This window comes from Meleagris gallopavo, chromosome 2, assembly GCF_905368555.1.
Source record: "Meleagris gallopavo chromosome 2, MGAL_WU_HG_1.1, whole genome shotgun sequence".
Taxonomy (NCBI): Eukaryota; Metazoa; Chordata; class Aves; order Galliformes; family Phasianidae; genus Meleagris; species Meleagris gallopavo.
Window position 1 is genome coordinate 98,777,071 of NC_139405.1, and position 26,381 is coordinate 98,803,451.

The window sequence follows — 26,381 nt, forward strand, 5'->3', positions numbered from 1 at the left end:
TTAGTACTCTGTAATAAATGATTCTCACTTTTTGTACATTTCTTTTAGAACCTGAATTGATTCAAAAAACGGGGAGAACAGAAGATTCTTTGAAACCATGCAACAATCAGCAGATTCTAGCCAGGAAAAAAGACTATAACATAAAGAAAGATAACTTTCTGACACTTGGTTTGTTTCTGCAGAGACTGTAGTTAAGGTCATTATCCACTAAGTGGCATTATCAACTCAAACACAAATTTGATAAAAAAAATAACCATAATAAAGCTCATTTTTCCTCCTAGAAACAAATTGATAGATAACATTTTCTTTGGATGATTTTAGTTATGTTTGTCAGATAATTCCAAACAGTGCACTATATTAGTGAATCAGCATTAACCATTTATTTTTTATGCCTAGACAAAGATAAAATATCTAGCAGAATGATCAGGTTAGAAATAAGACTATCATATAAGAAAGGCATATTAAATAAACCAAAATATTGGAGTAATACAAGCACAAATTATATTGATAAAGGTATAAAGAAGTATTTAAGAAGTAGCTGGGATTTCAGAACTGATGTACACCAATAATTTAGTATTTACAATTGTAAAATCTAAAAACACCAGAAGACACATCTAGTGTTTACTTCCCTTTTAGATAAAACATTTATTAAAAGAAAAGTAAATCTTATAGACCAGATCAGTTGATGTAAACCGATGCTAAAAGGTATGTGAAAAATAATAAATACCATTTTTACTTTCCAATGGTTATGTTTTAGTAATTATTTAAGGGTTAGGTTTCAAAATGTTAGTTAATGATAAATGAGAGTAAATATAGTTTTTTAATAGAAGTTTCTTAGAGTAAAAGCATTTAGAAATATGAATACAAGAAAAACAGATTTGATCAGAACTCTCATTTTAAAATAGGCTTGTTCTACTGCTTGCCCCCATTCTTTTATCACTGTCAGTTTGTACTGACATGCAACTGCTGAAAATAAAATGAAAAAAAAAATCAGTATCGCTGTACAAGAGTATAGGAAATTGAAATAAGCAACTACTTTCATCTCTCTTTGTATCTTCAAGGCATGAATTTTAAGCTTGAGAAATGTCCTATACATGCACTCAAAATTCTGAGCATACTTCAATGCTAGAATAAGATTTTTTTTTTTTTTTAAATGATTTTTTTTCCCCTCACTGGTCACAAAGGAATTGCATTAGGACATAGTCCTTTTTCCCTACATCCGCCTACAACAAACATTTGCTGCAAGTCAGAGACTCCAAAACCAAATTGTTTACAATTAACTCAAAAAGTCATTTAAAAAAATTGTTTCTTTGTTCCAGTTGGAAAGAGAGACAGCCAGATGTGTGGCTTGTTGATCTTGCTCTTTTCTGACCTCTGAGTGTAGGAAGAACTGTAGCTGAGGAAGGAAGTCAGCAACTTGTGTTAATGAAGGTGAACACTGCAGAAAAAGATGTTTGCAATTTAAAAAAAAAAAAAATACCAGAAAAATCCCTTGAAGCAGTTTCTATTAAATGAATTATGACCTTTTTTTTTGCTGTTGGTGAAAAATTGGAATCTTTGTTTCTGGAAAAGTCAATAGAAAGTGCAGCCTTTGTTCTGTTTGAAAAATCATATTCTTCTTTTCAAAAACTTCAAGAAGTTTCATCACTGTAAATTAGTGAACACCTCATCATTAGCAACTGCTAGGACACTATCATCCTGTATGAATCCAGAATTCAGGGAAGCCATTTCAATTTCGGTTTCTGACTGAATCACACTCTGTTAAAGCAGACAGAAATCCAATCTAAAGCTGCTTCAAAATGAGAAAGTGATGGATGCGCTCATCTCTCTGTAAAACATATCTGGCAAAATACACAAGACAAAGAACTGTGTTTTCTACAGTACACTTCTTCATGTCTCCATGAAACACATTCGTGTATTATATTTGTAAATATTCAATAATGAATTAAAGTAATCTGAGCTGAAAACTATTTCTTACATAGTTCACCTGATGCATTACAAAATTACAAAAGACATCCCACAAGCATAATAAGAAATAGTCAAAGACTTCACACTAACAGATGTGAATCTTTATCATTTAGTTTCTAAACATCGAATTGTTTTCTAGAACACGTCTAAAAGATATTCTAGAGTCCTACTACTCAGGTTCTCCTTCTATCATGGTACCTGAAAAGTCAGCAAAATGTTACTATGGTTGAGGTACTAAACACATAATTCTTGTGAAGTAATAATTCATGCCAGAGATTCAGTTCAGATGGTTACTTTGGCACCTATGAATCAATCCTGACTCCTTATATGGCTTCAAAATGCACTACAGGCATCTAAATCAACTGCCTGAATTAGATTAAATTTATGAAGGTGTTCTCCCTGCACTATTTTCATCTTAAAAACTTGCAACAGTTTTGGTAGAAAATAATCATATGCATTTTTTATCAACTGGTCATTAGGAATTTTCCTACCATCCAAAGACCTGAAAAATATCATCAACTTACATTTACTATGTTACTATTTAATTAAGAAACTTTCCTGCGTGTTCTTGGAAAACAGGAAATCAAAATATAGTTTATTCTCTTCCCATTCCACATTTCTCTTGACCCCCAAGGTCATTTCAAAAATGTTAATAGATACACATGAATATATGCACACAAAAACATTTCTGAGAACAGTTTAACAAAATCTTATAAGGAAATTCAAATTATGGAAAATCAGAACAATTTCATGCCATACATTTTGAAACAGTTGTAAGAGATACGGCTCATATTAAAAAAGCTACAAGACTCTGCACTAAGAGAAGTGGAAAATGTTATCATGCAAGACTTTCAACACAGCTCAAACAGCTTGCAGTTATGACCACAAAGAACTGCTTCGGGTGCAGTAATATTAAAATAACAACAACAAGCCCTAAAGCATTTCTAAATATTTCATTCTTAGAAATTTATTTTGGGGAAATGTGTTTAGACGCTTCCACAGTCTACATTTTGTCTTTATCTTTCCTGACAGACAATCTTTCAGGTCATTAAAGGAATATTTAATGGGTTAATTCTGAAAAAAGAAATTGTATCACCATCTGCAAAAGGTTTATAATACCAAAAAATTAAGACTTCAAAAAATTATCAGCTTAAAAAGATTAGGAAAAAAAAAAAAAAAAATTCTACCAGGGTAGTTCCTACTAAAAGAATTATGAACTACTCTGTAAGAACAGTTAACTTTCTGTGGACTGAATTAAATCTAGTAAATCATTATTTCCTCATTTCACCTTCCTTGTTTCTCATTATTTCCTTTTATTTTACAGTATTCTCTGGCATTCCTACAATTTTTCCCTTTACTCTTCCATTCCATTTTACTTCTCCTGTCTTTAAAGATCTCCTTGCCCTATACTTCAACTTATCTCAGTCCCTCTCCAGTTGAATGGATAAGCCAATGTAGAGCAGTCATTTTGAGACTCTGTCCTCACCAGCACAGCAAGATCTTCCTTCACTTAAGAAGCTGAATGGGCCCTAAATTATATTTGAAATATTATCTTCATAACCTTTAACAGGTAGGACTTATGCATAATTTCTATTTTGAATTCTACAGGACTGTAACAAGACAAAAGGCTGGAAAGCCATTTAAGGAAGAAAATAAAGTGTGAAAATAAAATGCAGCAACTTCATTGATTTAATCCATATTCCTTTCAAGAATCATATAATTAATTTGCAAGGTAGATAAGAATAATTTCCTACAGCGCAGAAGTTATCGAAGATGATAGGCTTACTCCATTCAATTTCACATCCATAGACATGGGTTTGTTTAACCACCCAGTGAAATGAAACTGGAATACTGTTTTTCAAATATGTTGCTTCCACTTTCAACAGAAACCTTTGTGATCCTTAAGTTAATGAGTCTTTAAACTTTCCAAGCTCCTCTGCAGGTGGCTTTGTTGCTTTTGAACAAACATCCACATAATTAGTAAATACCTTTAATTTGATAGACTGCCACTGATTCCCTGGGGTCATTTGGTTACTGTAAACCCGCTTTGATAAAAAGCCAGTCAGACTGCTGCCAGGTTGGGCTTGCTTTTACCTCCCACAAATCGAAGTCTTTGCGGTTATCTGCCCACAGCAGCCCTTTCTGAATTAATGGCACAAAATTTCCTTTTCTCCAACACCACTGGATGAATAGTAATACTTCTTGAGACCTTACTTTCTTTAATAACTTGAGATATTAGTGTAAGTTTTTAAGTGTTACATACTGCAGCAGTCTAGCACAAAATATGTTTGCTTCATATTTCCCCAACAGCATAGAACAGGCTGGCAAACAGCTCAGTGTTGGGTCAGAATTGACAGAACTGATTCCAGCAACGTGGAGCCTTTGAGCACAGGAACCATGACTGACACTGACTTGGCCATACATGAAGCATTACATTTAGCTTTCCATTCTGATCTTCGTAAGCAAAACTGACATGACTTGCAATATTTGACTACGAAGAAGAAAATCTTCTGTGATAACTTATAACTACATCTACCTACTAAAACCTTTTAGTTCTACTCTATCATCCTCTACTTCCTCCCGAGTTACTTAAGACTGCAGCTGTTCACAACTTCATCTTATTTCCCATGCACTGAACTTCTTTGAGCAGAGAGCAAGCAAGAAGGATACATTAAAGCCAATAAAACAGTTTGATGTTACAAGTACTAGCACTGATTTCCCTGTGTCAACAGTAGTATTTTTTTTGATTCTACTGTGAGATGATTCAGAGTCTAAACTGGGAGAAAGCTAATCTGGGCTCCTCAGTTCAAAAAAAACAAATCTTCTAGAAAGAGTCCAGTGGAAGGCAACAAAGATGATTAAGGGCCTGTAGTACTACTCTTTCCTAGTGTGAGGAAAGGCTGAGATGCCTGGGACTGTTCAGTCTGGAAAAGAGTAGGCTTGAGAGAGGATCTCATAACTGTTCATAAATACCTAAAGTGCAGGAGTCAAGTTGATTAGGGCAGACTCTTTTCAGTGGCATGCAATATGGCAACATGTAGAAAGCAGAACATAGGAAGAACTTCTTTACTGTCAGAGTGATGGAGCACTGGAACAGGATGGCTGCCCAGAGAGGCTGTGGAGTCTCCTTCTCTGAAGACATTCAAGACCTCTCTGGACACCTACCTTTGCAACCTGCTGTAGGAAACCTGCTCTAGCAGGGAGGTTGGACATGATAACTGGAGGTCTCTTCTAACCACTACAATTCTGTGATTCAGTGAATCCTTCTAGAAGTCATTGAAAATCACACAGATTTTCATCAGCAAATTCCCTAAAGCCAAACATCACATGTGGTGACAGGTGATGATACAACAGAAGGGGCAGACAGAACTGAACAACCATGTTTAATGTCGATCAGCTTACCAAGCATTTACTTACTTAATCATAAAATTAAGTCCTATATACGATCAGACCATGAAGAGTTGGTTACAGGAAAATAAAAATTCATCAGAAATAATCTCTTATTCAATCTCAAGTAAAAGTGGTCTCGTTCTACAAAGACAAACACTTCATACGCAGTAAAGTTTAGCTTATTGCATTCTTTAGCTTTCTTACAACCAGTGTAAAAGAAAGGAGATACTTTACAAACACTTACTATATCTTACCTGGAAATAAAGTAGTCCCAATTCACATTCGAAAATCCCAAGTGTTGATGCAAAACATTCAACGCCTGTCTGTCATGAAAAAAATTCAAGATTACACATGAAAAAACTCTTCTTTTCCCTCACTCTTCAGAAAAAAAAAAAAAACAACAATTTTATTTTAGAAGTAAATATACTGCATTCTATCAATTAAAAACTGAAATTATTATTTTAAAAATGAAATATGAAATATCCACAAATCTATAAAGTAATTCCATTAGAAAATCCTGCTGGGTTGAAGTGGTCAGATATTTAACTTAATTTTTATGCTATATAATTTTTCAGAACAAATTCAATTTAATTTCAATTTTATAAAGTGCAGTTATCAAGATTGTACAGCCACAGGAATACAATGCTCACTGGTACTGTTATGCCTTACATTAAGAATTAAAAAAAAAGATAAATAATGAAAATAACACATTTATGCTATTTAGCATATAGCTATACGTACACACTAAATAAATAATGGCTTCCTTATTTGTGGCTACATTTATTTAGAGCAATATTCACACTGAAAGAAGTTAACCTGAAGTGATTTAAATTCATAAGCGAAGTTTCCAGTCTTCTGAAATTTCCAAAATAAAAAATGAAATTTAAACGATTAACAGTGATCATTTTCTTTTGAAAATGTGTGGAAAGGAAGCTGAGGAAAACATACATGGACCAGGTACTTCATAAGGAACTATAGGGAAAACTATTCCCAAGATCTGGCTCTTACATCACTTTTACACCTCTCTAAATAAAATAATTTACAGCAGTATAAGTTTGCTCCAACTAAAAATTGAAACCAACTTAAGAGAAAGTAATTTACTAAAGACAGGAAGTGAACTTCCATTTCAACCATGCCCTCAACATTGCTGATATGGCTCCACAGTCTTCTTCACAAACATTCTCATTCACTATTCTAATGACTGGAAAAATAGAAGTAAAGTTCATCAGGTACATAAATCAGCTGAATTAAGTTTTGGTATGAAAAATTCCATGGTTATGTTTCTGTGGCTGTACTTACAAAGATATGGCTACAATCATATCTAATCTAACTATAGATTTTTGTTCATTTCAAAACATAAGAGTGTTTCAACACTTTGCAAAGAAGAATTCCCTGCTGAAGCTCAGGGAGTGATGTAGCATTTTTTTCCCCCCAAAACTAAATACCTCACTACAAAGTACTATAATTCATTATAAAGACAGATCAAATTAAATCAGAATGAAACTCTAATTTCTCAAGTACAGCACCCACACAGAGAACTAATTAGGAATAACTCCTTTGAGTAAACAAACCTTCATACCAATTAGTAGCTGGTCAAGTCAGGGAACTCCCCTTCTCTAGGGAAAAAAAAATGTACTTTCAGCATTGCTTTATTATGCTACTGGCTGCAAATTCTCTCTAGTTCTGTAGCAGTGGAGAGTATAGAGAATTTATTTTTGAGTCAGTTTGATAGGAATGTGGTCAAGAGCTGAAAAAAAGTAGCAGGAAAAGGCCTAAATAATAATGATATTAGGACTTCAAGAGAGATGAGAACAAATAACATTTTCAATCTAGGCCAATTCTGTCCCAAAGTCTAAACAGAAAACCTAATAGCAACAGTGAAATGACTCAAAACAAACAGTGGCATTAATGAAAGAAAGTACACAGGGAGAAAAATTCTCATTTTTTTGTTCTACCAAAAAAAACCAAACCCCACCAAAACACCCAAAAACAATTAAAGCCATAAAACACGAATATTATGCCCATGCAGCATTTTGAAAGCAGCGGTTAGGTGCAACAGTAAAACTGTATATCAAGGTGCCATTCAAAGGAGGTTGTGTATTCATTTATTATTTATGACGTTTGAATCTGCTCAACAACTTCTGTGCAAGATTGAAAGTACCTGAACTGATTCCTACCTTGTTGAAGATGATCCAGAGCCTTCCTGATACTTAGAGAGAGGTGGCAATCTGTGAATTTTAAAATTTGTTTTAAGAATAGTTATTAATGAAAGTTTAAATTAATAAGTAAAAATAAATTTAAAAAAAAAATTACCTTAGTGCCTTTAAAATATTGTAGTATTTTTTCTTTTTTAAAAAGCAACAAGAACATATCTTCTCTTGTGCATTAACCCCAAAGTGAAAGGTCAATTATCATAGTACAGTGCACCAGGATAGTGAACTACTGTTCACAGGGTTAGGATACCAAAAAAAGTTCACACCGAGCTTAGGAAGGTCCTGTAGAGTTAAACTGGATGACTCTCAGCAGTTTTAACTGTCTCCATGGAGAGTTACAAGGAACTGAATAATAGGAATCGATGAAACCTTTTCTACTGTTTTAACTTCACGACTCGTGGGAAAGAAGCCAAGAAAGAGGAATCAGTGAACAGGCAAAACAGGAACACCCACGGACAGAAAAGAGTCTGGAAACAACCCACAGAACCCAGCAAACTACTATTTCCTCTGGAGCAATGATAAAGTAACAGAAGTTTTTTTTGACCCTCCAGCCCTATAAGGCACAGACAGCCTCAGCTACCATAATTTTCCACAGTCTCTACTGATTAAAGATGCATGAAATCATCACCCCTTTCCTCTTGACCTGCTGACACTGAGGACAAGTCTGAAGGATTCAGTCACTTCAGCACTAAGTGAGCAACAATGGTAAAGTTTCAAAGAGGGTATCTCACTTTATCTCGCTTACGGCTTCGTGTTAACTCCCAGCTATAAGCGTTTAGCTACTTTCCAAATTTCGTGTCATTAAAAGTAACTGGAAAGAGTGGTCAAGCAACAACAGAGCAAGATTCACGTTAAACGAAAACAAAGCAATTCACGGGATGAGAGAAAGTGAAGTTGGTAGAATAGAAAGGATGAATACGGTAAGAAAGGATTCCACTGTGCAGGTAAAGAAACAGGAATGCGGAACTTGAATGCCTGATAAAAAAAAGAAAGAAAAGCTAGAGATTAGCTTTGAAAGGGCAGGTCCAGCACAGACTATTCTGACACCGTATTTACTTGCTTTGGAGAGGAGAAACAACAACAACAAAAATCCTCAATCAGTTTGAGAAAGGGGAGGAAAGCCTAGATAGATAAGCACCTTAACTCTAAACAAATACATTAATTAATCAATTAAAAATCTCATGCTAGAGTAGGCATCTGCAGAACTGTACTTATTAGACCCATCATCAAGAGAAATCAATTTGAAAAAACAGACATTTTCAGCCACTGATGCCAAGGGCAACACAGTTTAATTGAATTCACAATTCGGTATCACGAGAAAGAAAAGAGAAGTGCCTTAGTGAGGGAAAAAAGCTGCTAAATTCCCACTTCTTTTCTAAAGTATTAAATGAAAAGAGGACTACAAAGTTCACAATTCAACAGTCAACTACTACATCCCCCCTAAATGTATAGGATGTGTCTCTCAGAATTCCACTAAAACATCTGAACAGAGATGCTTTTCAAGAAATTAATCATTTATAGAACAATTTGTCCAAATTAAGATAAAGAACTGCTGGAATCATTGGGACAAAAAAAAAAAAAACCTAATCTGTATGAAATGAAGAGCTGCTGTAAGAAATGAAAAATGATGAATGTTACGATGTAAGGACAGAAGATAAAACATATGACAAACTTCAGAATTGGTGTAATGCAAAACAAATTAACTGGATTGTTTTGAAAAAAATCTCTGTGTTCAGAATAGGAGTCATCCCTAATCGTATGGGTGATGTGAACTGGAAACCTTGACATCTATTGTAGATATACAGAAAGGTAAGTGAATTTGTTGAATTACAAGTATGCTGACAATTTCCACATATTCATGGATAACAAAGCAGATTTGTAAGACAATTCTTATTTTCACCAAAAAAAAAAAAAGAACAATGCAGGAAAAGTGAGCTCTCCTACAACAGGCATAAAGTTTACTCACTAGAAGCTTACAGACTGGCTGGACTAGGACAGTTACTTAGGAAGTCCAGATACATTTTTATATAAAAAAATCCAAGTTTTTGAAACAAAGCCCAGCAACTATAATGAAGTACCTCCTGCTCAGCATAATCATGAAACTACAGCAAGCTTGCTGTTTATACTTACTGTTCTAAGTGCAACTCAGTTATGAGCTAGCACTGTATTAGATTTTTAACAAAACCTGCTTTATGTTGTGGAAGCCTTTTTAACCTTTTAAAAAACTTATTCTGGATATCCAAATGTCTTTTGATCCTAAATAAAAATAAAAATTAAAAAAAAATAATAATCAAATGTCTAGTGAAAACAATGCCGGTCCGGTTCAGTAAAGCTAACACAACAAAGGGGTATGCAACAGGCATGTAAAAAATAACAAGTAGATGCCAGAAGGCACATCTTGTTCAGCTAGCAATAAATGCATGGAATGGCCCGCGAGGCAAGTTTACTGAAACATTTGGGCTGATGGAGATGGCACTGAGTGGCAGAGAGAAAATAAACTGCTCTAATTGAAAGAGCTTCCAATTTTCTGATTTTGCTCTTTAACACAATGTTCCTTTAGAAGTGGAGATAAACAATCAGAGATTGCTATCAGAGTCTTCTAGAGGAGAGCCAGGGGAATCATAGAACACCACCTTAAAAATGTTAATAAGTGAATACCATTATATTCCCTACAACACTGTGACTCAAATGGAATGAACAAACATATCACTGAATAGCTGTTCTTTTCAGCATGAGAATTCTTGCATCAGGAAGAACACAAAGTCATCTCTTCCTTAACACCAACGTAATGAAAATGCGCAGAAACAAATACACACTGCTGCTTACTCCTGGAACCTCAACAAAAAAAGTCAACCACCTTGAATGCCAGTTTAAATGAAGGAGGTCAACAAGGAGGAAAATCATATCACAGATTAACATAGAAGAAAAAGTTCTACGCTGCTTTGGTAAGACCACGTTCAATTATCTCTAGTTAAAAGGCATTTATGAACTGAAGCACGAAGTCAGAGCAGTAGCCTGGGGGCCCTGCTGGCACTAACACTTATTCCACACTCAGGGATTTGAGCAGTAACAGTCCACAACCAATTCAAATTTTAGGCAAAACACAGCTGTTACTCTGAAAGTTTCCTGCTGTGTAAGAAATAATTAAGACTGTATGATTAGGATTCAATAAAGCATTAATAGTGAAGATGCCAAGTTAATTCTACTTGCAAATACCAAATCAAGCAAAGCTGCATCACAGAACAGGCTACAGAAAGTTGCAATTCAAAGCTGAAACACTGAAGTTAGACAAGATGTCATGTATAACAGAGAGGTCAGGCTATGAATAACAATGCAACCGCAGTGTTATTTCACATTTTAGAACTCATTTACACCAAAAGTAGAAGGTGCAAGTTCCAAAACAAAGTTACAAATCTCTATTTCATGGGGGGAAAGGGGTGAGGGGAAAGCAAAGAAAACAGCAGTGTGTATAGTGAGAAACACAGGCTTATTAAAACCTTAATATCAAGCTGGTAGTATGTAAATACTGTGCAAGAAGATGAGAGAGATGGATGGTAAGATGAGGCTCTTAGGGCAGTTCACACCGCTAAGCAGCAGCATCTGTTCCAGGTTTTGATGCTCTCTCCATATGACCTCGTCATCATCAACAAGGAATTCCAGCCCAGAAAGCAGCATCCAGCATAATGTCTCCCTGTGGACCAGAGATTTCTAATCACAGTCCATCCCAGGTGGAGAGACACTTGCTGAGTTCACCAGGCAGCCTTAACTACTCACACAGCTATTCCTACAGCAGAGGCTGGGAGACAGATGGAAGCACACCACAGACTACATGCAACCCATAAGTAGTCATTGGAGCCAGACTTTGTTAAGACATTAGGTTGCTAATAACTTTAATGCTGCTTAAAAAAAATAATAGAAGAAATCAACTCACTAGTTCTTGCAAAATATAAAGTTAGACTTACATCTATTTGACAAGAGGCAATCAGACAATTAAAGAGAGTTGAGACATTTTCTTGAGACGGATTCCCCTGGGAAAACTTAAATCATTCAAATTCAGGTTAGTATTAGCAAGTTGCTACTGCTACTTCAGTAAAGAGAAGGTAAAACTTAGGAAAAGGATAAGTTTTACACTATTATCAGGAGGTCAGACGACACTGCAAGTGCCATCTGCTTACACTTAATTTACTCATTTTGATTTAAAATGCCAGACCATTATTTTTCATATATATTTTTTTCTAAATATAACTTTCAAAATGACTCATTACCTGTTCGTTCCCTTGGGCTTTTCTCGTACAAACAATACAAAACTCAATTATTCTAAGATTTAAGGTTGCTGTGGATTATTTTTCCAGCTTTAGACAGATTCTCAGCTTCAGATTTGACTGATTTTATTTCTTTGCAGAAACTCCTGCCATTGCAGGAGCTCCCAAATCCCAGCTTCCTGAAAAGCAGGATCTGAGGCTGCAAATATAACAGAAAATAAATCAGAGCAGGGCAAATAGCCATGCTTGGAGCTTGGCACCAGCTAGCATGGTACAGCTTGTGGCTGTACAATTAAAATCCTGTCCCTCCAGAACAGCCTGGTCAGATCCAAACAGCTTTTTGGAAATGGTCCACTGTCTATACTAACCCCAGAACTATGCTTGGGCACGATGTGGGAGAGTGTTAGTTGGCAAAGGACAAAAGTGTGTCAGGAACAGCACTAAAATTCTAACAGTACAAACAGGCGCATGCCATATCCACTCCTTATTTAGATCCTACTATAAACATGTATCATGATAATAGTTGCCAGTTGTTCCGGGAGAACTTCATTTTAGAATTTAATTCCATATGTAGCCAGTGTACTTCAGAATCAACAGGTCACCTTCTCCAGGCATGATGGCTTCTAGTTCTAATATCACACCTTCAACCTAGGCTGCTGTTGTTTTCAAACGTAGTTTCAAATCAAGAAATACATGTAAAATAGTTGACTATTTGTTTCCAGGTGTATTATGTGCAGTGCAGGTGAAAATTAGCACTCTCTACGTTTTGGATTTATTTATGTTCAGGTAAGAGTGAAGATGAGCACGTAGCTTCTTCCTTTTAGCAAACCTGGATGTCTGCCAGCAGAGTACTGGTCCAGCCTGTCAGCTAGCACAAAGTGGGCACAGCCCTGCTGACAATTAGCCAACGTGCAGCAGCTGGGACTCTGCTTCTCCAACCTTGACCTGCAAGTCCTTGTCTGGTGGGCAAGGAAACAAGTCATCAACTTTGCAAGGTTAGTGTTTCATGAAATAATCTGCTGTGCTTTCTTCATTAATTCATAGACTCACTGGTATCTTCACAGATTTATTCTAAATCAGAAACCCAGAATGTGTTATTTCTCATGCAAATGCAAATCAAAAGCATTTACATTTAATTAGCATATAAAGTACACAAGCAACAAGTCCTTGTGAACACAACAAAAACATATAAAATTTTTCCAAAGGGAAACATTCACTACTCTGGCACAAAGTGGATGTGACTGCTATAGTGAGGAAGAATTAGCGTGTTTTAAACTTTGCATAGATGTAAGCCACATTACCCAGTGACAAAAGATAATGAAAAATTATTGCGAGTGCAAAAACGTGCATATCTTTCATAACTGCATACCTATAAATTACCCCAATCTGTGCTTCTCCCAGTCTCAGCTCTGCTTACCTTGAAATAGCCTTAAAATGTAGCAGCATTGGCAAAACTGCCTGTTGCTGTGAAACCATAACCCAGTGTTGATACTCATTGGACCATTGGCTGCCAATCCGGTTCGCTAAGTTCTGAAATACCAAGTTATTCTCCTTGTCCTCTTCCTGATGTAACAGTTCCAGACATTGAACTCCTCTATGCCCATCTACCTGGGAGTACTTTAATTGTAGAAGCTTGAGCTATAAGTGCTTCTGTCTTACAAAGAGATGGAAGAGATGCCTCATCTACCCCAGCACTGACAGCACTGAACAAATTCTGTGAGCACGTGCACAAAGATCATTACTCTAATTAACCAGAAAACTACCAGATCTTCCAGAAGAAACAATCAAAAAACCTAAAACACAACAAAAGCCACGCCACATAAGTGAAGTAACAAACTCATTAAATCTCAGTGACAATTGCATTGCTGGCATGAAGCAGGCATCTGTTTCTCACAGATTTTGGCCTAAATCCTAGTTCTGATGTGGAAAAAATGTATTAAACCAGCTTGTCAGAAAGTGGGATTTTAACTCCAAAATCACTGGGCCCTTTTTCTCTGTTTTCTCCGACATGCAGTCCAGAATATCTACAGTGACATTAAAAAAAAAGACAAAGTTATGAAATAACTGCTCAATACCAGTGATTTCTTCTCTCCAGTTGCCTTTGGACTCCCTGAAAAGAAGTTTTTGTTCCATAAAAAAGCAAATGTTTAGGTAAAAGAGCTCTACTTTTCACAACTGTGAAAGAAAAGACTATTTTGGTTTCCACAGGTAGATCCATCCTGCTGTCATTTCTAATTAAACATGTTGCATTAGACTGAGCTTGAAGAGAGAGGCTGATTTAGACGCCTCCAAGTCAAATTGGTTCGAAGCATCAGCAAGTAAAGGGAATGTACAACTGGCTGGAACCAAATTAAATCAATACTATGGATTGACTTGGAGATGGCTTTGAAAGTACATTCAGGAGATCAGCAGGGAGCATGGCTGGAGTTGACAGATAAAGACTGGTTCTGGCTGTACACTTAGATACTGAAACATAAAAAAGCCAAACACTACCTGATAAACCACGGCAGAAGCTTTGTGGCACTTTAGAGCTGTCATTTGTCTTCATTCTGTGGTGACAATGTTGTCCTCAATGTGAGGATGATACTTTTTGTTAGAAAGCATCAAAAAGAAAACACTGTTGCTGAAAGTTACTGTAAGATCTCAGAGTAAGCCGGTGCAAGACCTCCGGTCCTGGAAAAGCACTGAGACTTCCAGATTTGAGTTCTGGGCAAGTCTTCAGAGAATCCCCTGAATATTCTGTTTTCTTGAGAACTGGAAAATAAACTTTTAACAGTATAAAATTAAGCAGTAAACTTAGGCATGTCTGTCTACAATCACTGGCACAAGATGGGAGAATACAGCACACTCATTCTTTTAATCACCAGCAGGAAAGGAACATTTCTGCAGGTTTGGAGGACAGCCTAATCCCAGAGAAATGTGTTTTTTTTTTTTTTTTTTCTTATTCTTCATTCTAAATACATTTAGAATCCCTTTAGAATCTCTCATCCATGTAGCACACATACATATAAAAACAAAGCAAAAAAGAAACAACAAAAAGTAATTCTAAGAATGAAACGTTTTATTTCAGCGTCAGTTGAAGGGAACACTACCATGTACTCTGACAGTTATGTGAAATTAAACATGGAAAGCAGAATGTCCAACAGCATGTGAAACAGTGCAAGAAACAAAGCTACCTGAATAATTTCCCCCCAACTCCTCCTTCTGTGATCCTCTCTCTGAAGCAAGTCATATGGCAGCACTTTTCTCCTTTTATGGGCAAAAAAAAAAAGGAGAAAGGAAGTCAGCTCCACAAGCAGGACTGAGCGGCCACGTGAATCGAGAAGCTCAGTGCTACTCACTCCTTCCTACAAAGTGAATTGAGAATATATACCCTGAAAGAGGCGTACCATGAACCAATTGCCACTTACTTAAGGCATACATAATTACATCATAGAATATTTCATGCTTACCGAACCAGAGAATGTATTAAAAACTAAGAGATAGGCTGTGTAATATATTTGTATTTGCTTATCAAACGTCTTCTTTCCTTGTGTGAACGTTCTACCATTAGCATATGAATGTCTTCTTTTGGAAACAGCTGTAGTGATAGTATGACTCAGAGCAGCAATTAAAATGCATTCCTGTGAACTATCGTATTTTCTAGTCATATATTTCTCTGTGCTTTGTACACTGCCTTGGTGCCCAGTACCCACTCCCAGTTTTGTGCACTTTATTTTTTGTTCAGCACCAAACATGGGTCTAGAGGGCAGAGGTGGAGAAAGATACAAATGATGTGACTTGCAGTTTGGCCTTTTCAAGTAAACTGTTGAAATATCATTAGCACAAAACTCAGAAAAGATAACATACAACATTCTTATTTATCAAGCAAAAAGGCAGAAAAAATAAAAAACACCCAACTCCGTTGGTCTTCTATCAGTAGGAAGAAAAAAAGTCACTGCTAATCAAAACAGCTAAAATTTTAAATAGTAAGAGAGGACTCCTAATTACAAAAAGCTGAAGAACTGAGAAATAAGAAAGCGCATTTCCTCACCACATACAGGTAATGAGATCAAGAAGCTGTAGTAATTCCCATTTCCTCTCCAACAACAGGCAGCTGGGCGCATCACCCAGGCCAGCCGGGCAGCAGATACGCTCTGTGCAATCAGGTACTTAATTTGACAGCCTCACACGTACCTGCCATTGATTCAGAACCACCTTCTTTTCCACAGCTGATGAGAAATCATTCCATGTTTTATTTGACTGCTTTGCTTGGAACTCACCCTGCAAACAACTGAACTCAATTACACAGTTACGCTTGCTGGGTTGCAGCCCACGCACCAAAAATTAATAACATAGATAAGCAGTGGCCAGGTCAGTCTGTCCATAAAGTGCATGGCTTTTTTTTTTTTTTTTTTTTTTTTTTGAAGGAAGGAAGGAAGGAAGGAAACAGTCTTCCCAGTTATCAGATCACTATCAGGTCAGATCAGATGGCCAAAAATTAATTTTTTTTTTTATTTTTTTTATTTTTTTTTAAGTCAATGAAGTTCACTGACAAAACAGTCTATCACTGCTTACATGGAAAATGAAATTTGTTAAAAATGTATATATATCTTGGTTAAAGATTATTACTTACTCCTGGGAAGCTTTGAAGTGTCACCAGTAGGTACTTAGTCATTTTTTGATAAAATGCTTTTTCAATATAAACAAGGCATATATTTTTAAGAAGTAGTATTTCAACGTGTAGGTGTCCCTTTGCCTTATAAATATATTAGAAAATACTGAATAACTGCAGTTGCAGAAGTACAAACACTTTATTACGATTGTGGTGAGTCAGACGCCAGGATTTGGCAGCCCACAGTGTTCCTCAGCAGCAGAACAAAAGGGGATTTTTTAGGCGGATTTACTTTTAGTTCAGTAAAGGACAACATGATACTGTCTGTGCTGTAATGAATCAAAACCACAGAAAAACAAAGGCCTAAGTAGTCAGACCACAATCAATTTTGTCTCACGGTATAAACATGGGCAAAAACATTATCCATACTCCTAAGGCCTATCATATGTATGTTCTCTCCACGTCTTTTGAATACAAAATTTAAAATAGTATGGCTTTGCATTGCAGAAATACAAATCTGTTCTACAGGCAGCATAACCCCAGAATATTCAAAATTAGGAAATACTTTCTATTTTCCTCTTGAGTACAAAAAGTGTTGATAAAAAAAAAATCCACTTACTGTTCTGTAACATCTTCTCTAATTAAAAATATAAACCCTTAGATCTCAGCACCGCAATCCAACAAGACCTCTAATGTATTCAGAGCACGAAACACATTTTGAGACTCATTTTCCAGCTTCCCAGTCATGTTCTCATTTGGAATCACAAACCGTCCCCGCAGTAATTGATATTACAGAGCTCTGGTTTATTATAGTATTTTGAGAGGACGAGGGAAGTGCTCCAGTCCTACAGGGTATTTATGCTTTAATAATAAAAATACAGGAAAAATGGTTGCAAAATGCCAGTTCCCATTTCCTCCCCTGCCAATTGGTTGTTAGGAACATGGCTAAAGTCCTGCTTCCAGAAACTTCCAAAGATGCCCATATTCATCATGAAATCTTTAGCTAAAGGCATCACCAGCAGTCTACAGGTGATCCTTCGAGTAAAGCACTGTAAACTTATCAAACAATGCAGTACAAGAAGTCAGACAATGTATATGTGGGTGGGAGGAAGCGTAACCGATACAAAATTAGATTCTCCATGGAAATGAAGTACAACAAATTCAACAATCTACTCTTCTACAACCTAAACAGGTTTGCACAACTGAGAATTATTATAAATAAACCTTTTCCCTCCCCCAGCTCCCAAAGCAGAAAACCTCCAAAAAATTAGGAGCAGCAAATCATCTGTACCAAATAACAAACCAAATGATAAATACCACTGCACATCTCTTATGATGGCTATTTAAATACAATTCTGGAATCAATTGACACGAGAGAGGATCAGCTACATAATGGTACCACCACTCAGCATTTCCCTATCAGCTAACAGCTGAATGAAAGTTTTGCCCACAGCTCCCCACTATTAATATGCATAAGAGAAACCAGAAGACATACTTTCTGCTCCCTTCTCAGAAAGCTATTAACTCAAGCTAACCTCCCAGACTTAATGTGGGGTTGCTGCAAAACGAAAATGAGCACGATCAGGCTGTTTACCAAATACACATGCAATAAAGAAAACAGAAAGTAAGTTTTCTTTGAAACGACTTCGAAAAACAAGAAAAGCACCCTTTCCCACTACTTCCCAATGTAAACACATTCAGCCTATAAAAGAGTAATCTTAGTGCATAGCAGTCTTTAGAGTTTGTAACTAGATGGTTTTTGAGATTCTTTTCAACGCAAGCTATTATATGATTATACACTACTGGGCTCAGTTCAGCTGTGTAGGCTACAGGTGCTAAATGAAATATCCTCAGCATCAACTTATATATAACATTCAGCCCGCCCAGCAGACATTACACCAAGCAGGACGTGGGTCTTTTCTACTTCTTGAATTTTCTACCCAAGGATACAGTGGACATCATAAAGCATCCCAGATGACTGTGTCAGGCAACTGAATCAAATTATGTTCAGATTATGTCCTAACTCCAAAATAATGACTATTTTTGGAAGGTAATCACAGCACACTTGCCAAATTCTGGACTTTATCTTCTCCAAAATCTAAGCTTTTCTTAGATTTACTAGTTTATATGAGAATAGAAGCACAAAAATGGTCTCTCATGAGAATTCTAATCATGGTTACAGTAATTTCAGTTATGAACTTTAAGTAACTGGGATAGTAAGCAGGAAGCCCTCTAACCTAATAGGAAACAAAGTTGAGAAGCCTGCAGTTTACACTTGAAAGCTCAAGAGGTGTGTTACGTTATTAAAAAAAGGTTTTAAAACCTTCTAGCCTCTCCTGGAGTAAAATAGAAAGTCATCCCTTTCATAAACTGATGAGGGAAGGAGTCAGATAATTCTGAAGTTTCAGATGAGAAGGCAAGAGCATACCCCGGAGCACCACTGACCAATTTAAGAACATCAGCAAAGCAACCACAAAGGAAGTAAAAGCACCAGGTGGTAAGTGGTCTCGGGGCTACAAGGCTGGCTCACAGTCACACCTTCACATGCCAGGACAGAGCCAACAGACCATTGTCTGTTCTAGACTACTCCTAGATTCCTAGTTCTAGTTCCTACTCCTAGTTCTAGACTAGACTGATTGTATGAAATTGAGTATTTCTTGGATCAAAGAATGAAATACCCATAGCAATCAGATTTCCCTCATCTCAGATGAATGCCTTGATCACAGGACATCACCTTTCCTGTGGCCTAATTAACACCACTGCATGTGAAATAAAGGTTTCTTACCACTACAGAACAGTTTATGAGATGTTGTCTGCTGTACTCTCCTGGGAAGACAGAGCTGTGAGCTTAACTTACTTCAAGCTGAGAATGGGCCATAGAAACAAGCTCGCACCTCATGGTTAATTGATCCACCTCATGCACCAATGAAAATAATGAGAGGAGGGAAGAGAGAAACATCACTGCAAATTCTTCTTCCTTTAGTTTAAATAGTTTGCACTTCTTATTTGTTTCTTAGCCAAACAAAGCTTTCAAATCCAGTGGGAACACTCCTGTCTGCAGGTGCCAAAAGCAGTCAGGTGCAAGAGAGATGCCACTCTCCAGAACAGTCCTGGAGGAAACGGTTCTGAATGGATGCACAAATGAAGCTCTACGTTTCCCATTTTCTCTACAGAAAAAAAAAACATATAACAATACAGACAGCAGAGTGCTATCACAGATGAGTTTTAAGAACACCATCACCAACTTTAAGGCATCTAATTGTAAAATAGGCCACTCAAATAATTTATGAATTCAAGCTGTAATTCAAGAAGAAGAAAGACTTTCCCTCCAAAATTCCATGAATTATATATATATATATATATATATATATTTATATTTAAAAGCTTCTAATAACAACTTGAATGTGTGTGTACCAGAGTCCTATAGGACAGTACAAGATAAATCAGCGCAGAGCTACACATCCCCAAACACCAAACCACCTCCACAGCATTATTGAAGCGTGCAAACTCCAACGCCCAGCTATGACTCAGTCCTTCAGAGCTCACCACAGATAAATAGGGGACCTAACGCCAGATCCCAATATCACAGAATATATTCCATCATATAGTCCATATATGACAACTCCCATGATACACTGTTGCTGTTCAACAGATGTGAGGGCTGTAAACTTAGGGGTTACATTTATAAACTCAAGACTGACAAAACCAGAGTGGCATTTGTGGGAGGCATAAATAACACTACATGCTGCATTGCTAGTGGAGCCTTCAAAATGAATTGCTCATATTTTAGAAGATTCACAAATTTCTTACACAGACTTATTGAAAATAGGTTCAGCCATTAGCTTTGTTTTTTGCTCTGCCATTCATCCAACCTAAGCTCTTAAAAGTCATTGCCACTCCAAACAGCCCTTCAGAAATAATATAATGAACAGGAAAAAAAAAAGTCTAAGATTCACAAAAAGTTTGCACAGAGCACTGGTTATGCCCTCTATTGACAGGTTTGTCAATTAGACTAGAATATTTCAGCTGTTGGCTTGCAAAAATAAGTATTATTGAATCGAGGTAAGTCTGGAAATGTGAAGATATTGCTCATGAGATTATTTCTAAACATTTTAAATCCATAATAATACAAATCTTTTAAATATCAGTGTGTCAGTACCAGCTCATACCCATCTTACAATTTGTCCTACTTCTGATATTTTTGCCATACAAGCAATGGACTGCTACCAAATCATCAATGTTTATCAGATGGTATACGAGGACAGAAAAATAAGACACGTTTTTCATTTTAATTGCAAGTATGGATTGGAATCCTGTGAAAACAGAAGAATGGTAAAATCAGTGCTTCACATGAATTAAGACCTATACATCTCACATCATTCGTAGCGTTCTCATCATCATTCACATGTGAATGCCTAGCAGTTCCTATTACAGTTTCAATTTAAACAGCAAAATTCAAATTTATGACCGTATTTTTTGCAACTCTCAAGCTGTCCCATATATTAAATATTTTAATTCATGCCTCTCAAACTGTTTTCTCTGATTTAATGCTACTGTTTTGCATTCATAGATAATGTAAGTAGAAAGCGCTGCTAAAAGAATGATTGATAATACTGAAACAGATCCAAATACATACTGAATTCATTACACAGGAAACACTACGAGGTTTTGGCTCCCTCAAATTTGTATGTATTATTACTGCACATATTCCTCTCTGTCCATTGATACTACAGCTCACAATGACATACTAAGTCTGTTTCTAGGGATTTAACAGAAGACTTAATGATGTCTGGATTGCATACAAGTTCTGGATTTAAAACATTATTTTTCCGTTCTGTATAAAATGTGAACTGAACGATCAAGTTCATGTTCTCCGATGTGCATCACGCATCTAGTACTAAACAATGCCAGTGATTCCACAAAACTACTTTACATTTTCCCTAAAAATTCCAAACAAGATGGTATTTGGAAATATATATATAAAATCAATTAAAGAAGTCTTACTTAAAGTGTCTGTTCACCTATACAACATGGTTTCTGATACCGTATTAGAGCTGTTATTCATCTAGATTATGTCTCTTTTTATATATACATTTTTAACCACTAATTTTGTGTAACACATAACCTGTAGAAATTAGCAACATACTGTGCATGCAAACCTTTGACATCTTTATGAGACTACCAAACTGCTGAGGACAACATATTTTAACCTAACATAACTGTGTTAAAAACAATGTTATGAAAGCAAACTAAGCATATTAACAATGAATTATCTTCCCAGTAATGTTAAATACACTAACAGACTCACTGTTATGGCAAAATGGCATCTGCTGACAGTAACTATGAAGTAGTATCCAAGAACTTCACCATTTTCCTTTGTGAATTAATCTAGTATTTTTCATTCTAATTACTGGCATACATTGTCTTTTTAATTTCTTGTGGTTTGCTTATTTTTTGTTTTTAATGAAGAAGTTCACAGGCATATGTAACTGCATAAACAGTACATGGGGACAGTGAAAAGTAAAGAGCATAATACAATAAAATTTTGGACAGTCATTAAGAAACCATGCAAATAATCCAGAGAGCTTCTATTATGCTTGCTATAGTTTACATCTAAGTGAAACCTTAACATTCAGGTGCACTACACTACAGTGTTCAACATGCAGCTGAGGAATTTCATTCTTAGCTGTTACCTTCTGCTCTTCATAAATTTAAGTTAAGACTTTCATGCTAATCCCATTATCTGTAATTTCATTTCATTAAGACATTTTTAAGATCTACTCTAGGAGAGTGAAATTGAGGAGCTATAGCACTTTATGATATGTTTTTATTTTGGGCCTGGTGAGGGGGTGGTAGCTTTCAAGAAAGCAGGATCCAACATAAGAAACTGCCAAGTTTATTCCCTAAAAAAACCCAAAACAGCATGCTGTTCATATATACGTTACAAAGATATAAAAGACAGCATATTGAGAAAAGGTAAATATTATCTTAGTTCTTCTCTGTGCAGTGTGAATTGAGGTATTTTCATATACTAGTGCTGGATGTGCAGGGCTCTCTGCCCACAAGGCAACCTCGTCACAAGTGTATCTCATTCCAGCTCTCCTTACCTAAGCAGAGCTCACAGTCAAAATCATTTTCAGTTTTTTTTCCTGACCTTGCAGATGGCGAGGAGAAGAAAAGCAAAGCAAACACCCCTGTCCCCATTTATCCTTTCCACACACGCACTGCCTTTAGGAGCTGGTAAACAACAACCAAGCACAAACATGGTCTGTATAGAAATGGAGAGCTACCAGAAACAGGCTGGGAAGCAGGCTGAGCTGCCCTCAGCAACAGCACTAGAAGGATGTGAAGTTCTTTCTGCATTTCTCACGAATTATGGAATGTTTGGTTTCATCCAGTGGCATCATATATTACCAGGGCCTTACCGTAACACAACCCAGAGAAATAAAATTAAAGCTAAACTGTCTTGAAATTAAATTAGGGATGAAGAAATGCAAGTGCGGTATCTGCTCAGCGTAACAGCACAGACAGCGATTCGTATGACGAGATGAACATTACAGAGAGTGATTTTCCCCCGTTCTCACGTCTAGCTTTCGAAACGGACCATTTAGTAAGCCGTGCTCCCGGCACGGCCAGCAGCCGCCGCAGAAAGTTTTCAGCAGAGCCCAAGTTGGGCGTGCGAGCCCCCTGCCCCCATCTGCAGAGCAGGCAGCAGAGCTCCGCGACCTTTTGTTCCGTCCGCCTTCCGAGTCCCTGTCACAGCCCGGCACCCGGTTCGCTGCCTTCTGCCCGCGGCCAGGTGCCGCAGCCCGGCCCAGCCCGTGCGGCGATGGAACCGCGGATACTCTCCGGATGGAGCGCCTCACACGAGATGAGCCCGCCCGCCCCTCACCTCCCCGCCCGGCCCCGCTGCCCGGGCTGGCAGCGAAGCGACGCGTTCCGAGGCAACAGTTGGCCGCTTTCCCCAGCATCGCCGCTGCCCCCCGGGACCGCCCGGACAGCCCTCCCGGGAAGGGGGGGGGGGCTGTGGGGCGGGGGACGGCCGCGGGCCCAGGGCCGGGCTGAGAAGGGGGCACAAAGGCGGCAGCCTCCCCCTACAGCCCTTCGAGGAAGGCAACACCCGAGCGGAGATCAAAATAACGCGGGGGCTGCGGGGCTCCCCGCTCCCCTCCCAGCAAGGGGAGCTTCTTCCCACCCGAGGACGCCGCCTCAGCCCCCACCGGCGGCCGGGGGAAGAGGAGACCCGACTTACCTGAGCTGCCCGTCGCCCGTGCCCGCCGCGGTGACTCTCGTCCATCCCCCGCGCCTCAGAGACAGCCGCGGCGCGGCCCAGCCCTGCCCGGCCCAGCGCCGCACTCGCAGGCCCGCCCCACGGTGGCTGCGTGCGGCTCCCGCCAGCTGTCGGCCCCGGGCGGGCGCGGCTCACCCCGGACCCGCCTCCCGCTGCCGAGGGGGGCGAGGCGCGCGGGAGGAGGACGGGGCCTGAGGGCTGAAACACGCGGGGTCCCGCACCTCCGCGCAGCCGTTCCTCCACACGCAGGGCCCGGCGTGCCCGCCTTGCCTTTGGCGCTCACCGCCGTGTCACCTATGTTGTCGCTGAGGCGGCTTTGACCCACATCTGCCTAGCTTCTCTCGGTTCCCAGACCGTCCGTCTCCTTTCCCCTTTGTGGGCTCTTTCAGTGTGTGAATGCTTGAGTTCAGCACGGCTGCAAATATTCTTTTTTTTTTTTTTTTTTTTTTTGGCTTCACACAAGTCAGTACTTCCTCAAGATGTCAAAAGCAGATCTGAGCCCGTTTGCAGCTCGTGAAAATGTTTTGTACTTCCTCTTGCTGCTGGGAGGGTTAAGTAAGGTTAAAGCTGTGAGAGTGGCTCGGTGCTTGGTTTCCCCCTTCCCCAAAAGCCAGTCTGAGTCATTTACAGGAAGAAAGAAACCAAAAACAGCCTGCGAGTAACAGCGTTGGGAGCACAGCGCAGAAATAGCAGGTTATTTGTTCACACCATGGCTTGTGCTGCTGAGCTCTGTAAACGTGAGAAGCCAAACGCTGACCACAATGCCTGTGTCACACTGCCATGGAGCCAGGAGCTTACAGCTGTGCTCTGTCTGAGGAAATGTGTCAAAGCTGGGGCCTGTGCCACCCAGCAGGTGTGATTCAGGTTGTGGGGAGACTGTCGGTGTGTAGGATGCTCTGCTGGCGCAGTTCTGCTGCCTTTTGCACCAGAGCAGTGTCCTGGGTAGCAACACTTCCACACCCAACACAGTATGCATCTAGGTATTTTTGAACTGCACTTTTTAGGTCTGAAAATTCCCAATTTTCTGGTCAGGAATTAGTCCATTGAAAGGCTCTGCTACAGTGGCATGTACTTAATACAACTATCCCTACAGCATCCGACTCAGTGGAGCGCTAAACTGCTGGCTTGCATTTTTTTATCTACTCGAAAGTAGCTTGTAAAAGCAGTAAAAAGCATTGCTCCACTTTCAAGCAGGAAGAACAGTTACATGGACAGCTTGAGCCTGGAGACAATGGAACCTGGGATTCACAGCTAGCAGCTCTGTGTCCCTTTTCCTTGCTTATTTTTCTGGGGCACATGTTCTGACCGCTACATAATGGGCATGTCTTTAACTGAATGCCATTATAAAAAAAAGCTGTCCTTCATCACTGGTGAATACTCCAATTCTGTTTGTATGTGTTATATATACTCTCAGAATGTATGCACTGAATGCCGATGGGATTTAGCCAGAAGAATATTTTGGTTCTGGATTCTGGTAGTATTTAGGAATTAGATTTTTTCAACTTTTAATCCTGCCAAAATATATGTTATGTATTGATGAAATGAATTGTGGAGCTCTACACAGCTTTCGCGTCACACACTGCCATAAGAGTGAAGTTGAACAGCCTTCAGGGGGAATGGCAGCTGAGTGATAGATTTCAGATTCTCGGTTTCGGACAGTGACGTTACAGGCTAGGAATTAATTGTTTAATCAGCTCTTTGCACACTAGCCATGCGACAGTAACTGTCTGCGTGGAACTGCTATCCCAGTGCAGACATGAGACAAATTCAGCTTGGGACACATTTGTAGGGTTTGAAATCCTAAATAAAGTCATCTCTTATCATTTGGACTCTACAAAACGTGTCAAATAGCACCCAGCTTTTGCTCAGAAGTAGTGCAGGATTCCCACAAACGTGTCTACCACCCCTGTACCAGAATCTCAAGCACCCTAAACTTGCTTTGATTTAAGTTTGTGCTTGCATTTGGACAGGTGAATTGTGTCTCTAAACTTAGATGTGTAGACACTTGCATGGCCTTAGATGTCAAGCAGGTGTTTAATCTCCCACTGCAGTCACTGTGTACTTTGCTGCACAAGTGAATCTATATTCACTGCAATGGAAATTTAGATACCTAGCTGAAGACACCTGCATACAGACCACTACAATTTGGGAGTTTGAATCACACATTGAATCCCATCCAAATCAGTTTGCTAACTCAAATCTCAGAGGAATTTAACATGTTTTCTCGCAGCTATGGCAATGCATATGGAACCAGAAGCCATGGCTCAGCTGGGACATGGTAGAAGAGCAGCAATCTCACAAGTTTTTTAGCTTCTGGCATTGCAACATCTCCTGTAATTTGAAAGACCACATAGTTTTGTTTTTGTTTTTAAAGAGGAAGAATATATTCAAGAAGTCATCCACAACACTGGCAAATAGCTGAATGACTATCTATCTGGGACAACATTTTCTAGTCTTTTGTAGAGGGTATGGTGCCTTACAAGTCCTGAAAATCATGACTTTATGCTGAATAACAAGCATCTGTATGCAACCAATGACCTCAGAATAGATGGAAAAGACAGTTTTTTGCTTGTCATGTTCAAATTGCCAAGCAGAAGTAATAGACTTATTTAGCAGTTTTCTCAAGTATTACCTGTAGAAGTTGATCTGTGGAATAAAAGGAC

General features: G+C 38.4%; 1 protein-coding gene across 9 annotated transcripts in view; it reads right to left on the reverse strand.

The window, feature by feature from the left end:
• Nucleotides 1–23,848, reverse strand: part of CYRIA (CYFIP related Rac1 interactor A) — a 53,514-nt gene extending 29,666 nt beyond the window's left edge. For 2 of the 9 annotated variants that reach the window (XM_085218059.1, XM_085218058.1), the window contains exons 1-3: nucleotides 23,680–23,848; nucleotides 7,536–7,586; nucleotides 5,613–5,681 (exon numbers count right to left, since the gene is read on the reverse strand). The gene's annotated coding sequence lies outside the window, so the exon portion shown is untranslated. Of the gene's footprint in view, nucleotides 1–5,612; nucleotides 5,682–6,937; nucleotides 6,975–7,535; nucleotides 7,593–23,679 lie in introns of those variants that run through there. The other 7 variants (XM_085218051.1, XM_085218052.1, XM_085218055.1 and 4 more) reach the window with 6 other exon arrangements.
• Between the last annotated feature and the right edge of the window lie 2,533 nt (nucleotides 23,849–26,381).